This window comes from Camelina sativa, chromosome 17 (genome assembly GCF_030686135.1).
Source record: "Camelina sativa cultivar CO46 ecotype springtype chromosome 17, ASM3068613v1".
Taxonomy (NCBI): Eukaryota; Viridiplantae; Streptophyta; class Magnoliopsida; order Brassicales; family Brassicaceae; genus Camelina; species Camelina sativa.
The window spans coordinates 39,467,212-39,485,193 of record NC_141896.1 but is presented as its reverse complement, the minus strand read 5'-3'; the positions used below and the strand labels follow the sequence as shown (position 1 = coordinate 39,485,193).

At 29.3% G+C, this 17,982-nt stretch overlaps 1 pseudogene; it reads right to left on the bottom strand.

The window, feature by feature from the left end:
- Window positions 1-15,696: 15,696 nt before the first annotated feature.
- On the bottom strand, window positions 15,697-16,407 carry LOC104758799 (putative calcium-binding protein CML32 pseudogene; annotated as a pseudogene).
- Window positions 16,408-17,982: the final 1,575 nt, after the last annotated feature.

Genomic DNA, 17,982 nt, shown 5'->3' with positions numbered 1-17,982 from the left:
CTATCACCAGGTTCCATTTTCTGTCTCTGGGGATGCATCATCTTCTTGGCAAAACACATTCTTGATAGCTCTACTTAGTCTGGCACCAGAAGTTGCCGTACGGGCTAGGGTTCTCTATATTTTACTCTCAGGCTATTATGTGTGATTTCTCTAGGTCTTGATCTATTTTTGTTTTTCGTATTTGTTATCTTCTGTGCAAGTTAAATCTTTATGCTTTGTTTACATGATATGAGATCACATGTTCTGTAGCTCCTCTTTTTATTCATATTATTTCCCCCAGAGTTTTAATAATTGGAAGTACCTTCTTTCATGCATATATCTTTATCTTAGGCCACCGTATAACCAAAGGTGTTTCATATAACAGTTCCTCTTCGTCAGACACATTAATAAACCGGCGAAATTTTTTTCTCAGGCTGATGCAATCATGCGGCGGATCCCTGATGGTGACAACATAGAGGAGGATAAGTCGACCTTACTTATTACTTGTGACCAAGTACTGATCTATATTTGAACTCTCTGTGTTTGCGCAAAGTTTACTTTGACATTACCATCTAACTAGCTGTAAATAGGTTACGTTAGTGATAAAATGGAGTCTAAAGAGCAAAGATTGTATAAATTGTTGTTAGTTGGTATGTAATTTTTACGAGTTGATGAATGAAAGATGGGGCATTCTAAGGACATAAGTGGTATCAAAAAGCAACGTGACAACAGAGAAACAGAAGGAGGTAACATGTTGATGACCATGACCATACCAAACTGTCTCCACATTTTTCCTCTTATATAATAACGCGACGGTTTAACAATTCCTTGACAGCTAATATTTCTTTTTCAAATTGAGCCTTCCAGGTTTAACTCAAGATCTGTATAGAAGATACACTTACATGCCAAACCAAAGGTATTTACTCATGTGGAAGTTTCTAGCTTTTTTAAGCCTCCCAAGAAAACCTTATTGCAGTACTTTTCATTACTGTTGTGTATGATCTCTGAGCATTACTGTCTAATATCAGGCTGTAGCAACAAATGCTAAAACTTGTATTTCCGGTTAGACTATAATATAAATTATTAATTAGCAGTTGGCCACAAGATTTATTAGTACAAGGTTTTCATAACACAATGTTCATAAAAACTTGGGTTTCACCTCTTTTGCTTCATTTGAGGTGATCACTTACTAAGTCTTCCTTATACTATAAAGAGTGTTTTATGTGAAAACGATAGTATGTATTAGAAAGTGATTAATTCTTGTATTGTTGATTAAACATAGTTCTTTAATAGTTCAATATGTAAAGAAATTCATATAAACCTTAATTATCATTTTCATATTTTAAATATAAATGCAAATCTAAATATATATTCAGTTGTACCTAGTTGAACTGAGTATTATATATTTATGTTATCTAAATATTATCCTCTATAGTTAAAATGTAATTTTGTGTGGTTATTGTTCATTACCTCTCGAAAATATAATAAATAAATAAATAATTACGAATTACATAGGTTGTTCTAGTAACATCTCTTACTTTTTCTAGTAACATCTCTTACTTGCTCCATTTCCGGTGAACAACAACGACAATATTAGCTAGGGTTGTAGAAGAAGATATGTTGAAGATGACTACAAAATTACAATAATATTGTTCATTAAAACGGATTTATGGACCTACACTAAGCAAAAGAACGTTATGTACGTACACTAATCTCAAGAACATTATGTATGTATAAGTTCATATGTACGTACACGTTTATATGTACGTACACGTTCGATTTTAGGTTTAATGAACCCGAAATTACCAGAATATCCTCGTCTTCTACCTCTAACATACGACTGAAAACCCTAATTTCCCCTGCCTCACTTTATTTTTCACGACTTATGTCTATTTTTTTGGTTTCACTTGTGGGGTTTTTACTCAACTATTATAGATTTTCGTCTCAACATCTGATTTCTAAATTAAAAACCTATAAAAAGTGAGTTATATAGATTTCCGAAACGATATCTTGCTCTTCCATGGATGAACCCAGAGGAAAGATTTCTGAAACTGAGTAGGAAAAAGACGTTTGCTCCGGCCGATAAACAGAACACGATTGATGAATCTGCTACAAACTTTATTACATGAACACCATTAATCGGAAGAACAGCAAACTTGTTTAGATCTTCCTCCAATAAGTCTATCGCAACGCTAGACTGTCTTTGCCAGCTCAAACAAATTCGTGTTATTCTGGTAAGACTTTACAGCTGTCAATCTTGCTTACTAAATCTACCACGGACAAGAAGCCTACCACAACACTACGAAAACTAATTCAAAAAACAAATAAAGTATACCAAAAATATCTGTAAGGAGAGAAGGCTGTCGCATAAATCTGTCGCAACAGCCCATTAGTCTACCATAAATATCTTCCCACCCTTTTACGTTTGTCGCTACACGCGCTAAAAACATAAGTCTATCATCAAAGGGAAATTCCTCTACCAACTTAATCTAACGAATCGATTTCATATACGTCGACCGATAAGTGTACCAACACTACAACTAAGTGTACCATCTACGTCCACGGTTAAGTGTACCAGCACTACAACTAAGTGTACCAAAAATATCTGATGTACACCTTTAGTCAGTCCACGTGTATAAATCTACCATCAAAGGATCGGTAGACTTAGTCCCAACTTCCAATGTTTTTTTTTTTTTCTAATGGCATTAGCCGTAATTACGTTTTTTCCCAACACTAGTTTCAGGGGTAGTATAGGTACAATGTGTTAGTCTAGTAATTACAAACAATTGTATGTTACTTTTGTAATAAGGAAGCTTTTATGCAATATTCTAGTAACTCACCCAAAGATTTATTATTAAATGTTACTTATAAGAAAGAAAAGATTAATTACTTAACTTAACTTAACTTGAAAGTTTTGATCTAAAACAAATACATTGTAAGGGGCATACTTTTTTTTGGGAAAACTATGAAAAAGAATTTTGAAAAAATAATCTATCTAAGAAAACAGAATCAATGGTCAGAAAATATAGAAAAAATGATATGTAAGAAGTTACAAAAAGTGGTATGTGATTTGTGTAGCATATATCTCATAAAGTATATTATCAACTGGAGCTACAATTTTATAACATGATATAAAACATATATAACAAATATAACATATATATATATATATATTATCAAATGCTTTTAACCAAAAACATTGGCAAAAACAACATATTTAAAGTACACTATATTTTTTTGAGAAGACGAAGCTGGGGTTGCATCACAAAATTAACATCTACAAATAACATATGAGATTTTAGACAAATATGTAACTTGGATTAGGGAATAAATATTTTATTGTCGGGTTTAAACGTTTCATCATTTAAGTATTCTTGACTTAGTCGGAAATTCTGTATGGCAGATGATACATTTGGACAACCTCATTGTAGCAACATAACACTAATACTATTCATGAAACTTTGTATATTCGCATTTAATGTAGGATATCGATATTTTTAAATGGTCTCTATAATTAGGTCAATGATCGACATTGACGTTAAAACTTTTAAAATTATATTTTCCTGGGATATGAATATGGAATTAACTCTTCTAAAGATAAAAGGTCAGAAGATTGTCGATAATATTATTACAACACTAGATAATATATGTTATATATAGATTAGTATAATAAGTACGGTATTTATATAGATTTATCTTTTAATTTTCAAATTATATTCATGATTGCATACTTGATAAAAAGAATGAACTAAAATCCTACGTAAAATCATAAATAGATATAACAAAGAAATATTATTTTCAAAAATATATATGTTGTATATCACTGAGTAAAGTAAGTTTAGTATTTATATAGATTTATACTGAAAAGTTGGAATGATTATATTTAAGCTCAACAATTTCTATTGATAAGAAATATTTTAAATTAAAATACCGCGCGTGCGCGGGTACAAATCTAGTCTTATTATATAAAGTTTGGTTTTCAAAGTTAGTAACTCACAAGATTGTGATATGTGTTAAATTTAACGATTAGAGATTTTGCTATGTAGAAAACTAAAACTTAGTTTTAACAATTTTTTTAAAAGTATAAAGATAATTTTGAGAAAATAATTACTTTCTACAAGTTTTTAAAAAGATAACTCTAATGCGTATAAAAACAACAAAATTTGTTTTTAATAAATTTATAAAAGTGAAAGGGTTATTACAAAAAAAAATCATAAAATTAAAAACTCTTAAAACGTTAAAATGTAAATCTAATATGTATAAAAAAAATTAATGTTCTATTTTTTGAAAAAATATAATTCTAAGAAAATATAAATTTAAACATTTTAAAATATAAAAACATAATTCTAATATGTATATAAGAAGTTTGTTTTAAATAATGTAATTTTAACATGTAAAAAGTTTATTTTGATTCTTTTCCTATATTACTTTTCAACGATACCTTTTTATGTTGTACATTTTCAAAAATACTCTTTTCTATGTATAAAATAATTAATTTATGTGAAGTAACTTTAGTGCAGTGGCATGAGGTAAGTCTATTTGTAGAAGGCACCATCTCATCCTGGATCAAGTCCCAGCTCCTACGAATGTAGGAATTTGGCTAATGGGCCGGCCAGTTGTAGCCCAATGATTGACAAAAAAATAATAATTAATTTCTAAGCCCTAACATCAAACACTAAACCCTACTACTTCAAAACTGTATCCTAAATGTAAAATAAAGAATCTAAACCTAAAAAAAAATTTAAAAATTAAGTTAACATATTGTAATTGTGTAAAAGTGAGCAAAAATGAAAATGTTCAAGAAAATGGTATTTTTTCTTACCAAAAAAAAAAGAAAATGGTATTTTTGAAAAGAGGTATCTCAAAAAGGACATTTCTAACAAATTCTCATTTTAATACGTATAAAACAAAAAATATGTGTTTAAAAAATTTAAAATTGTAACTTTAAAAAAATAAATATATAATTTCAAAAAAAAAATTATAATATTAGGTAGTAATTTTAGTTAAGTTACTAATTCTACAAGGAAAATAATTACCTTTATTTTTAAAAAGGAGAAAATGGATTAAGGATATACAATTAATTTGTTGCCAAAAAAAAAAGATATACAATTAATTCATAGAATATTTAATAGAAAATTATTATTCCTAAAAGAAAAAGGATTATAAAGACTCATCTCTATCCAACGGAAAATCGGTATATTCATACCCCAACTAAGGGAGTATGTTGAATTCATACCCCACCTATGACACTGAGTAAATCCATACATTAACTTAGATAAAATTCAAATTTGCTACATCAATTCGAGAAATTGTGTAAAATCATACACGAGCCGTGACGGTGTTAAACAACCGTTAGCGGTTGCTTACGTGGCTTCCACTAAACCCAATACTCCAAATACTCCAAACAAACATGTAAAGATTCAATTTTTTCACTTTAGGAAACACTAAGCCCAATCCCCAAATCGATTCATACTTAAATCAAGACATGCAAATGCAAAATCAAAATTAAAAAATGGTAAGAAGTAAAGTACCCACGAGAACTCAAAGAGCTTGCTAGACTTGGAGAAGACAATAACAGCAACCTCGTCGTTGTTTTCATCAAAAAGAGAGACGAGAGAAGATGAAAGAGACGAGAGAGAGGGGACGAAGAAGATCGTCGAAAAGAGGAAGAAGACATAGGTTACGACGTCGTTTTGACAAAAAAAAACTATTTCTCTCGTTTCTCAAAACGACTCGTTTCTTAAGTGGCTTCCACGTAAGCAACCGCTAACGGTTGTTTAACACTGTCACGGCTCGTATATGATTTTACACAATTTCTCGAGTTGATGTAGCGAATTTTAATTTTATCTAAGTTAATGTATGGATTTACTCAATGTCATAGGTGGGGTATGAATTCAACATACCCCCTTAGTTGGGGTATGAATATACCGATTTTCCCTATCCAACAACTAAACATCTAATATTTTCTCACCTAACAATGTAATTTCTTCAACTTTGTTATCTTGGTAATGCTATTATTTTTTTCCTTATTAGGTTGTATTATTCTTATGATATCACTACAAAAAAAAGGTAGCTAGCATCGATTCATTTGTGTCAAAAAAGTAAGTGATTTAAATTTGAGTTACTTATTATAATTGATGTTAATTTTTAACTTTTGTATCAGTTACTAAAAATTGATGCGGTTAGTAATTGATTTACATTGATTAAGTAAAATTGATACAAATCTATATTAATTTACATCACTTTTAGAATATTGATACAAAATATAAATTTACATTACTTAAACAATTGATGTAATTAGTAATTTATACTAACATCACGTAAGAAATTGATACAAGTTTACATCGACAAAAAAGTGATGTAAAATATGTGAATTTGCATCAATTGTTAATAATTAGCATAATTGTTATAATTGACATAATTGTTTACTCAATTTTTAGGAGTTACGTTAACTTGCACACACTTTAATATTATTAAAATAATTAGATTCGTACCCGCGCTACGCCGCAGGTTGTTTTTAGATTATTTTTTATTTATTAATTTTATTTTGTATTTTTTGAATTACTATTTATTTTTATGTTGTTTGAAATCAAATACTATAATTAATAAAGTATTTTTGTAGTGGTCAAAGGTAATTTTTTGTTTCGTATTTTTATAATTTGTTGTAGTTTTCAAAGTAAAAAATGAAGAAAAAAATTAGACTTAAACAAATTGTGGTTACTGTAATTTTTGTTACACATTAATACATGAGTCCGCATAAATGATTTTCAAAAAAAATAAATACTTAGATAAATAAACATTAAATTTTACTTTATATGATATATAAATTGGATGATATTGTATATAAATGTGATTTTTTTTTTATTATAACTCGAACTTATTCATGATATATCACTACCAAGTACAATATTTTTGCCAATCAACATGATAAACCGGGATAAGATTTGCCTTTGTAAAAATTATTCGTGGACGTTGATTAGCTAGTTTGACGACCTTGGAATAAAGTGTTTGATTTAAATCATTGTCTCCTTCTCCACAAGATAACTTTTATAAACCTTTGAAGTCTTGGCCATGCTTAAGAGAACCAACGGCTTGAACCAAACATCTTGAATCACTTTCTCATATGAAGGTGGCGATTCTGTTTTTAATGGTGTTCTCTATATGGCATGTGATTTTAGTAGGTGAGCGATGGGTATTGCGATGAAGTCGGTTGTTTCGTTCTGTCCATAACTCATATATTGAAGCATGCATGCACCTCGAAGTGCGCCTCCAACCAGTCTAGATATTGCAACTACATAACCGATCATGATTCCAATCTATCATCCGTTGTTTGCTACAAATCAAAGATGAGCTTTTGAAATTTACTAAGATCGAAAGTAAAATAAAAAATGATAATTTTCACATAGAGAGTTCTGGAAGTAGTAGTAAGTAACATGTATTGTACTAACCTTGAAAAAAGAAAACGTTCTGGTCCAAAGCAGCAATTTGCTCAATATCATCTTCATTCAATACCTAAGTCAATAAAGAAGAAGCGAGTCAATTTACACAAACACTGATATTTCTTCTTGAAGAAACTCTAAAAGCTTGAATAAAAACGGCATCTTTACCTTATTTAGACCTCCGATTCTAAAAAAATTAATGAACTTTTTCATGCCCAAGTTGCTCTTTTGTAAAAATTTTAATCTTTTGTATATCGTACGACAATTGTAGTTAGGGAGGGGCTTACCGGAGGAATTGATATTTCTATATCTCTATTCTATTCTTCCTTCATTTTCACATCACTATGTGTCTCTCTCTCTCTTTCATGTCTCCTTCTCTCTTTCTATTCTATCTTTTCAAATATCTTCCCTATCCTAATTTTTAACTTCGCTTCTTTTTTCAAAGAGTTTTCGATAACCGGACAATTGATTTCAGAATCTGTAGATTTTAACTAACTAATGGTACTGGTTAGTGGTTTAAAAGTTCACCTTATAAGTTGAAAAGATCGAAGTTACATCTTTCTATTTTTACGTAACTATTCACATATTCCAACTATATATTTATATTTTATTATTTTAAAATGGAAGATTTGAGAAAAATCTAGAACATAATATAAAACATTTGTTTTTGAATTTCAAAAGTTTACATATGATTTGGAAGCATATATATGACTATTTTATAACAGAAGTTGACAGAACATAAAACACCTCTCTATCTGAGTTTGATTCCTTATTATAAATATGTTATCAAATTACTACTAGTAATTTACTATTATGTAAAAACACTAATAATTAGTGTAAGAAGGTGTATTTTTGTGTGTGCTCACTTAAGCATCACGTTGGGTCCACCAAACTAATGAACAATTAATTATATTTATTGAGAAAATTGATTTTTGTTTTAATTAGAAATGCTGAGGTGTTAAAAATACAGGATGAAGTGTATTAATAAAATGATTTAATTGGAAGGAAAAAAAACTGATGTGTCAGCTCTAGAATTCACCAAAATACTGATGTGTCATGCTCTCTAGAGAAACATTCAAGTTTTATTGTATTGACTAGGTTTTGAATCCACGCTATGCGTGGGTTTATTTGATTTATTTTGATAAAAATTATATATGATTGATGACGGTAATGAAATATTGCTTAACACAAAACTTTAAATTACTATTAAGGAAAAAAATAAATTTCATATACACAATTTTAAAAAATATAAAAATCAGTTGTGTTTTAAAATCAAATCTGATAAAAAAATCATGAATCTAACTCGACGTCTAGGAGAGGCGGATCAAACTGCTGACACATATCTTAAATTATTTCTTTGGCCACCAGAAAAACGAAACAATTTTATAATCATGAATTTATCTCCTTTTTCATATTTAATTGATCGCTATCACCTATGTTTTCGTGTTTTTTATTTAATGTTTTCTTATTCTTCATATTCTTTCTTGTCATTTTCATTGTCAAATTTTATGGTAATTGTCATCGTTACTTTTACCGTCCAGTTCTTTGTTATACTCTTCTTGTGCTTAATCATCAACTTTTTCACATTCTTTCACTGAAAAAACCTTTTTTTTAGACTATCACACAACTTGTTAACGCATCAAACTCCAAGACCAAAATTATTTTTTCTTATAAAAATTGTGCAATTCATGAAAACCAGCATAGTCAACACATGCACCCAATTACTAATAATTTCATCCATATATTTTTCAAACCAAAATCCTTACTTGCAGAGAAAGTAATATGAACTCATGTATAGTAAAAACAATATTTGTGCTTTTCGTCGATCCTTCTTCTTTAAACTCAAATAACATCAAATCAAGGTCTTGCGACGTCAATCCTTCTTTCTTAGACTTAAAAATAAAATTTTTACTGCAAAAGTATCAAATCATCTATAAAGTCATACACAAAAACATGTTTTACAGCTCATAAGAGAGATAAAGCACAAACGGAGATAAGTAAGATATTTTCAAAATATTAAAAAAATTAATATATAATATTTAGTAATTCTTAAACTTTAAAATTTTTAAAAGAGATTAAATATTTAAAATATTTCAAACTTTAGATGTAGTTTAATTATCAGTAACATTTTTTTTAGAGTTAAATATTAATGACACTTTTACTTTTTATAGAGTTTAAATAGTTATAATATTTTAAAATTTTTATGGAGATATTTATAATATTTCTAAACATTCTATAAAAAATATTTAAACCTTTAAAAATTTTAATTTGCTAAAATAAAATCAAATAACTTTTAAATTTGGAAACCTGATAAATAAGCATAAATCAAGCAAATAAAAATATTTTAAAACTTTTTTAAAGCTAAAATTTTTAGAAGTTTCAATATTTATAATATTTTAAACTTTTAAAAGGTTCGGATATAATATTTGAACCTTTTAAAAAGTTTCAATATTTATAATATTTTAAACTATTAAAATTTTAAAATATAAATATTATAATATTTTTTTGAAACTTTAGTTTTAGTTTGATCAAATAAAAAACCGGATCAAACCGAATAAAATTTTAAACTTGGACGCCTGATAAATCAAGCTTTCCTGCTCATTCGTTGTTGGAAGTATATTAATCTTATTTATATTGGTTTTGAACCATTGTCTAAAACTTATCTAGCTGATGTGAGATATTGTGCATAGTTCTTTTATTTCCATAAATTTAAAATTTTCCAGATCAATTGGTGGCAACTTGTCCTGTGGGAAGGTTGTTAAAGGGTGAGGACCAGGGTTCGAGGAACGCCTGACGCACCAATAACCTACTGATGGATGTGGATTTCTACAGTGATGGGTTAGGATCGATGCCCTGCAGGGCCAGCTTGGGGTCCGTTTGGGCAGCTAGCAGTGAGGCTAGCGGGCTAGCAGTGAGGCTAGTGGGGTCCACGGGACGGGTTGTTACAATAAAAATCGATTTTTATGTGACAACCCGTCCCGCGGACGCCACTAGCCCCCCGCTAGCTGTCCCAACGGACCATCCGTGGACCCTGCTAGCCCCTCGCTAGCTGTCCCAAACGGACTCCAAGCTGGCCCTGCAAGGCATCGATCCTAACCTATCACTGTGGATATCCCAATCCACCAGTAGGTTATTGGTGCGCCAGGCGTTCCTCGAACCCTGGTCCTCACCCTTTAACAACCTTCCCACAGGACAAGCTGTCACCAATTGACCTGCATGACAACCCGTCCCGCGGACGCCACTAGCCCCCGCGAGCTGTCCCAACAGACCATCCGTGGACCCTGCTAGCCCCCCGCTAGCTGTCCCAAACGGACTCCAAGCTGGCCCTGCAGGGCATCGATCCTAACCCATCACTGTGGATATCCCAATCCACCAGTAGGTTATTGGTGCGCCAGGCGTTCCTTGAACCCTGGTCCTCACCCTTTAACAACCTTCTCACAGGACAAGCTGTCACCAATTGATCTGCAGGTCAATTGGTGACAGCTTGTCCTGTGGGAAGGTTGTTAAAGGGTGGGGACCAGGGTTCGAGGAACGCCTGGTGCACCAATAACCTACTCTGGATTTGGATGAATAGTTCCAATTGCCCAGTGAGGGGTTAGGATCGATGCCCTGCAGGGCCAGCTTGGGGTCCGTTGGGGCAGCTAGCAGTGAGGCTAGTGGGGTCCACGGGACAGGTTGTTACACATATCAATCTTATTTATACTGGTTTGAACCATTGTCTAAAAATTTTCTAGAATGACATGTCAAATCTTGATAGGTTGTTTAAAATAATTCTTAATATATAAAATTCTGCACTTTTTTAAAAATGTTAATTAGTGACATGTTAAATGCCTATTGGTTGTTTTAAAGCTTAGATGGACAGCCTTAGAAGCTTATAGCTTTTAAAATGTTAATTAGTGACATGTTGAATGCCTATTGGTTGTTTTAAAGCTTAGGTGGACAGCCTTAGGAGCTATACAGGTCAATTGGTGACAGCTTGTCCTGTGGGAAGGTTGTTAAAGGGTGGGGACCAGGGTTCGAGGAACGCCTGGTGCACCAATAACCTACTGTGGATTTGGATGAATAGTTCCAATTGCCCAGTGAGGGGTTAGGATCGATGCCCTGCAGGGCCAGCTTGGGGTCCGTTGGAGCGGCTAGCAGTGAGGCTAGTGGGGTCCACGGGATGTGTTGTTACACATATTAATCTTATTTATACTGGTTTGAACTATTGTCTAAAAATTTTCTAGAATGACATGTCAAATCTTAATAGATTGTTGAAAATAATTTTTAATATATAAAATTCTGCAATTTTTTTAAAATGTTAATTAGTGACATGTTAAATGCCTATTGATTGTTTTAAAGCTTAGGTGGACAGCTTTAGAAGTTTATAGCTTTTAAAATGTTAATTAGTGACATGTTGAATGCCTATTGGTTGTTTTAAAGCTTAGGTGGACAGTCTTAGAAGCTTAGGTGGACAGTCTTAGAAGCTTATAGCTCCTACTTTTATTTAGTTTAAATTTTACATAAAAAAGAAAGAGGTGGATCGAGAAAGTGGAAAAAATATTTATAATAATAGAACATCTTTATCTCTTGTTCCTCTAATTCTCTTCGTATCTTGCTCCAATTTTTCCTCTCTTGATCGAATAATTTTCTGAAGAGGATGAGAACAGAGTGTGATCAATATCGATGGATAAAGCATATATGAAGAAAAATATTGAAGGTCATGATTTCTACTTCTTTTTTTTTCTTCTTCTGTTTCTTGCTTCAATCTCAATATCTAAAAATCTTTTTTTCTTAAAATCTAATTTCTGAATTAATTTATTTTTAATATTTAACAAAAATATAAAGGAAAATTTTGTCAAAATAAGAATTAAAATTTTTCTCAATAAATCTTTTGCTAATCCCACTAATTTTTATAGTTTCAGCGGGAATTAAATTTTGTTTTTAGAAACAGAATATTTCATATAAGTTAAGAACAATAAACAGATTTTGTTTTTAGAAACAAAATATTTCATATACCTGAAATTGCTCAGCTGAAAATGCAGAACAAAGGCTTAGAAGATCAAGTTCGAACAATGAATACTTTGTTCCAGAAGATGTTCGGAGTTGCATCTGTTGATCAGGTATTATACCTTTTGCATGTTATATATTTTGTTAATATAGTTTATGATATACTGATATCTTAAAATTTATGACCCTGTTAATTTTAATATACAAATGATGTAGGCAAGCACATGGGCTTCAAACTTTGCTGCAACTTTGGCAAACATTCTGAATCCACCTAATACGGAGGTTAATATCATTTTTATTAAAATTTTATACATAACAATTTAGATAATATGATGAAGTAATTTGTGTTTTTTCCTCAGCTAACGAGTGTTGGTCGTATAACTGGAAGTCATAACGCTCTAAAGTGAAGACCTTGGTGGTCATCAATCTTAGCGGAACGTAGCGAACGTGTTGGTTATGAACGCTGATCTTAATTTCTTTTCTAATACTTAACTAGGATTTCTATGTTCAAGATTCAACAGTGAATTACGTGATACGAATTATGCAATTTGATTTTAATTTATATACTATTTTTTAATTTAAATACTATCAATTAATTATTTTGATTTATTTTTTACTAGATAAAGGGCCGCACGATGTGCGGGTTTAAAAATTGTTTGAAAAAATAAATTCTAAATCTAAAACAATTTTTTTCAAAATTATATAAAGAAATTTTTTTTTCTAAAGTAAATATATAAATAGTTTAAGTTAGAGAATATTTGTATTTACCTTCATACATTTATTTACATTTCTATATTTTTAATATATTATAACAATTATTATCATAATTTAAAGTTAAATTATATCCCACTAAAGCTTTTGCCAAATATTCATCATTACAAATATTATTATTGTCAAATTTCAAAAACGTTTCACAACTTATTCACAAAATATTTTACATGCAACAAATTCATCAAAGCAACATCTAATAAGTAACCACATACAATTTTACTCTATGTTTTACCATTAAAAATATGTTCTTAAACCAAAATTATTTTATTATTAAAGTATGCTCTTTATCACCATCTATAAAACAAATTAAACAAATTTTATGTTGCTTTACTTTCATTTTGGCATAATTATAGTTCTTATAATTACTAAAATTGTTTTGTGACATAATTTCTTTAACCATTAAGTTTTTTTTACTCCAAATATATTAGATGAACAACTGGTGAAAATTATCTACTCAATTACTATGATTTTATGACTAACCCAATAAAAATTGAGAAATTGAAAGAAATTTAATATAATATAATAAAAATAAAAATTTGAAAACTATAATCATGATGGTATATATAAGTCTTAGATAATTCAGATATACAAAATAAAAACTTTATATACAATCCAAAACATGACATATGTCATAATCACGTTAAGGATCAACAACATATTTACTTTTCAGAAGTATCCAATTGTACCAAAACAACTTAAAGTTATGACTTCGTCTCAAATATTCTCGAATCATAAATTCACAACTTATTTTTACCCGAATCAAAAGTAGGCCGATGATATCCTGGAGAGGAGGATAATTTATTAATTATTCTCAACTTATTCTTTTGACATAATTTATTAATAATAACATACATGCTTAGTGAATTACTTTTTTGTTTATACATGTCAAAATCTTATTAACAAAACACGTATAACATAAGTAGTTTACAATGGAAAATATATTAGTTTTGTTAATTTTTCTTTTTGATTTAGAATTTTTTTTAGATAAACATGTAAATTTTATTTAGATTTAATATTATTTTTTTAATTAGCTGTTTTGAAAAATAATAATTTTTGACACGTGTCAACATTTCATCAGTATATTTGACATGTGGCTAATTTGAAAACTCAACTTTATATAATAAGATTTTTAATATAATAAAAAGATTAGTTCAAGCTTTTTCCTAAGAATGTCAATCGGTTCTCCATGATCTTCGTTTTCTTCGCATGTGCCTTTACAAATCTTGAAAACTGTGATTTTTTATTGTTAAAATTGACATATGTCACGATCTGATGAGTTACTAACTTTGATCTCTAATCGTTAAAATTGACACGTGTCATAATCTGGTGAATATTTAACTTTGATCTCTGATCGTTAAAATTAACACGTGTCACGATCTGGTGAGTTACTAACTTTTTAAAATTGACATGTGTCACGATCTGATGAGTTACTAACTTTGATCTCTGATCGTTAAAATTGATATGTGTCATGATCTGGTGAGTTTTTAACTTTGATCTCTGATCGTTAAAATTAACACGTGTTACGATCTGGTGAGTTACTAACTTTGAGAACCAACGTTTATATAATAAGATATTTTTCATCAATTGTAACTGACACTAATATTTACCATCAATTATCGGAAATGACATAATTATTAGAATTATTTATGGAAACTGACACTAATTTAATCATTGATTATTCGTAACCGATTTTTAAACATATAACATCAGTTTTAACAAATGACACAATATTGGTATCACTTCTAATAATTGACACTACGGTTAACATCACTTATTCACAATTGATATAAATATTTAACATCACTTATTATTACCGTAGCTAATATAACATCATTTATATTAAGTGATTCAAAAATAACATCACTATAAACAATTGATGTATATTAACATCGACTATAATAAGTGATGCAAACATTAGTTCAACCGATGAAAATATTTTGCATCACCATTTCCAGAGTCACTTAGATAAGTGATGTAAAACTCATTTGCATCAATTATAACTGATGCTAATATTCAAAAGAAGCGACACAAAACCCCCTTTTTTTGTAGTGTATGTTTCATATTATAAAGTAAAACTACACAAAATTGTATAAACGATCCCATATTTTCAACATTTTTATTATGAGACCAAGCTAATCTATATATATATATATGTGTGTTTACGTAACTCAAAGCATATGTTAACGTATTATGCATATATATTTTTTTGAACTTTTTTTGACATGAGGTAAATTATTACTTAGGACAACAATATATATAAAAATATCTTAGCCAATGTTGATTTTCTGAAAAACTTAGTTATTTTTTTAACAATTATTTTTTGTTAATTTTCAAATATTATAATTCTTATTATGATATAGAGTAAGATGCATAGATTGTGTTTAATATAAGTTTGTAACTGTTTAAGATAAAGTATGTAAAAATCAAATATGGTTTATTAAGATGGTACAAATAGTTAAATTGTATTAGACATAGATATAGTGAATTTCAAATTCGTTTTTTAAACATCATTAAACTGTATAGATAATCACTCATATTTGATATATTATAAACTGAAATAATTAATAATAATTATAGTTCTGAAACATTGTTAGAAAGAGATCAAAACAAATCCAAACCAAATTCATAAATAACTAAACATGATCATAATGACTTCCTTTATATTGTTAGTTGGAAATCATCATAGTTTTAAACTCTTCAAAATCCACAAAACCATCACCGTCTGCATCAAGAGCTTGAACCATCACAACACATTCTTCCATTGTATGATTTCCTCCTAGACATGTCAACACAACATGAATCTCACTCGCTGATATCTTCCCGTCACCATCCATATCATACAAATTAAAAGCTTGTTTGAGAACAGTTTCTTCATTATCCTTTTCTTGCACCAAACCCGAAGCAAATTCCTGAGCGTCAATTTGACCATCACCATCCATGTCAAGCACTCTAAACATATCTTCAAGTTCTTCAGATGTTACTGAAGGAGTAAAAGAGACGAATTGGTCCCATGAGATTTTCCCATCTTTATTCTTGTCAACTCTCTCAAAGACCTGTGCAATAGACATTGTTGTTGTTTTGATCAAGGAATGATGATGATGTAGATATTATGAGAGGTTTTTAACAAAATAAATAAATTAATAATGATTTGATGGAAAAAATTAAAAACCAAATCTATATTTATAGGAGAAATTTGACTATTGATTAGATTCCTGCTAAGATTTTGTTTTGGAATGGGAAATCTAATTGCGTTATGAATGGGTTTTTTAGACATTTATATCTTTTTTTTTTAATTTTTGTAAATTGCATTTTATCTCTATAATAAATATCATTCTTTTGTCATCAATTCAACATGTTTTATGATAATAAATTCTTTAAATATAATGCTTAGTATAATAGTTTTATCTATAAATGGTAAAGGCATATTGTTAATTATAGAAGGTACTTGTATATATATATATATATATCTTGTTACATAAAGTTTGGTTTCAAAGTTACTAATTAACAAGATTTTGATACTTGTCAATTGTATAAATAAAATGTTGACACATGTCAATTCTAGATTTATTAAAATATTTATATAGAATATGTAAAAGTTATAAACCTATAATAAAAAGCAAATCTACACACATATATATATATATATATATATTAATATATTAAAAAAACATTTAAACTAATTTCTAATTTATTTAGAGAAGCTATTTTTATATTATAAGATTATCTCAAATTTATATGCAAAATCCTACTATATTAATTAAGAAGTACAATGAAACTAACCTTATAAAGTGTAAAAAAATTACATTGGCATGCCATTGATCTTAAGCAAATGTTTAACTTTTCAATAAAGGTAAAAATGTAATTATCTCAATTTTATTAGACATTTTTAATTTAATTTTTGTAAATTGCATTTTATCTCTATAATAAATATCATTTTTTTTGTCATCAACATGCTTTATGATAATCAATTCTTTAAATATAAATAATAAATATAATGCTTTAGTATAATAGTTTTATTTATAAATTCGTTAAATTGTAAAGACATTTTGTTAATTATATAAGGTACTTTGTATATATGTCTTATTATATAAAGTTTGGTTTCAAAGTGGTTGCTATAAAGCTTCAGATGTAAACTCAGGTTTGGGATAGTGGTGCTGTAATAGTGAGAATCAGGCCTTATTATTGGGAGCAAAGTGTCTTCGACGGAGTCCTTTCCCCTTCATTCCGAATTAGAAGCTTTGTTGTGGGTTGTGGAGTTTATTATCTCTGGAGGTCTGACTTGTCAGAGTTTCGAGACGGACTGTGCGGAGCTAATAAAAGTATAAATTATTGATATTTTAACTTTTTAATAATATTGAGTCAAACTCATCCCGTCGTACCATTCATTTTGCAATATAATTTGTCCGTGTTATTTTAAAATTTTAATATGTTTTCTGTATAACACACCAAATTAAAAATGTCTATTAAAGATATTCAACAAGATCATGCGACAGTGACAATTAAAGATATTCAACAAGATCATGTTTAAGTAATATGATTCGCAAAATGATTACATAAGTATTAAACACCATCGCAAATTCGCAATACTTATGTTTAAGTAATATGATTTTGTATAACCGGTCCAAAACATACTTCAACAGTAGTAGTCAACTGTCAACTATGTAGCCTATAGTGTGAAATGTTTTTTGATTTTTTTGAATTAAATTATAACATATACACCTCGAAAGTCATTGCTTCTAGACTATATTATATAAGTCAACATTAAACTTACAACAATTCCAGCAAGTTGAATTTTCTTTATGCC